We start from the raw sequence: 2,023 nt of genomic DNA, 5'->3' as shown, positions 1-2,023 counted from the left end.
GCCTGCCTCTGCCTCCGGAGTGCTGGGATTAAAGGCGCGCGCCACCACTGCCTGGCAAGATCATTTTTTTAAATCTTCAAAAATGAACAAATTCAAACTGAATGTGGTGGCACATGCCTTTAATCCCAGCACGCCAGAGTCAGGAAAAAAAAAAAAAAAAGCGTTTGAGGCCAGCCTGGTCAACAGAATAATGAATTCCAGGACAGCCAGAACTACACAGTAAAATCTGTCCAAAAAGGGGGCGGGGAGGGGGGAGGAGACATACTCAGGAGTCAAACAAAATCTAAATAAATTTAAACAATCCCTGCCCAGAGTTGATACATTACACATTATTAAGATTAATTTTTCAACATAAACTAAATATTCACTATAATCTCAATAAAGTTCCGTGAAAATGTTTCTATTTGTAGAGTGAAAGACATAAAGGCTTCAAACCTACAGGAATCTGCTTGTCTTCTACATTCCAAGTGCTGAGATTAAAGGTATGCACCACCAGGCCTGGCTCTTAATAACTTACTCCTAACAAATAAAGTAATGACGTGTCATTTAGAGGACTGTCCTATACAGAAACTGTACCTGTAGCCTCTATTTGTGCATTCTTCCTCTTCGTTTATCATTTGGCCTGAAGGAAGCCAAATGCCATTTTGCAGGTTGGACTGTAGAGGGCGCCGTGAGAATAGTCTTGGAAACCAAGATCCAGCTCAAGTGGAGCTTGAGATGACTGTAGCCCTGAATATGATGCTAATAAAATGGTAATTAAGTTTTATTTTTATCTTTTTGCTTGAGACAGGGTTTCTCTATATAGCCCTGGATATCCTAGAGCTCACTGGATGTATCAAACTGGTTTTACCTCACAGAAATCTGCCAACCTCTGCCTCCTGAGTGTTGGATTAAAGGTGTGTACCACCGTGCTCTGCAGGTAATTGAACTCTAAGTTAAAGAAGCTCTTGAATAAATCACAAACAGAAATAATAATTTGAATTTTGTATAATCTTTAAAAATCCTTTTATAGCCAGGCATAGCTATCAGACCTCTGAGTTCAAGGCCAGCCTGATCAACACAGTGAGTTCCAGAACTACTCAGAGCTGCACANAGAAATCCTATTTCCAAAACCCTAAATAAATGAATATCCTCTTATNATACTAATAAATGTTCGTGAACAGAACTCCCCATGCTGTCAGATAATAACTGTCTATTGAGCTCCAACTTCATTCTGTGGGTCCAAATTGCATCTCTATGATCATTCCTCTGNAATTAATACCCAGAACGGCATTCACTTTAGAGAATGCTGCAGGGGTGCCCTCTTGTGACAAGCTCCTTGTATACATGTGTCTGTACACAGTTTTCAGGATGTTGGGAAACCATCTGAAATCAAATCAAACATAGACTGTCCTGCATTACTAAACCATTTTGTACCAGAACTTTTAAGGAAAGGAAGGATCAAAGTCCTGGAGGGCTTGAAGCTATAACGGATGATATGAATAATTCACACTAATATGGTCCTCCCTAATTCTGCCGATGGCTCTAACATCAGAGTGAAATGGAGGCTGATCACTGCTTAAATGGGTAGCAAAGGTGCTCCTTTCCTACTCTGAATACAGACTGATTCCCAGGAAGGAGGAAGCCTTCCACCAAGGAAGTCACCTGAGCGGTGCTTCGCTATGATCCCACGCTGAAGGTCTCACTGGAGGAGGTTTCTGTGTTTCAAAGCTCAATGGGTTCCATTCTAAAGTATTATGTCAATTACACTCATGTTAAACAATTAATAACTGGGGCAAGAGAGAGGGCTTAGTGATTAAGAACACTGGCTTNCCTCACCGAAGACCTGGGGCTCGATTGCCATAGTGCATGTGATACTGAAAGATCCTGACAGAATGTAAAAGGTCACAGAAGCCCTGAAATTGGCAAGATGGATGTCACTGTTAGCAGAACTAGCTTCACTGATTTAGAAAAATAGAGGTGCACAATTCTCTGGCCACTCCTTAAACCTGTGTGTCTGCCAGTGTTTTGACCATTCCTTGAA

Source organism: Mus caroli, chromosome 9, assembly GCF_900094665.2.
Source record: "Mus caroli chromosome 9, CAROLI_EIJ_v1.1, whole genome shotgun sequence".
NCBI classification, from domain to species: Eukaryota; Metazoa; Chordata; class Mammalia; order Rodentia; family Muridae; genus Mus; species Mus caroli.
This window is presented reverse-complemented; position numbering follows the sequence as displayed.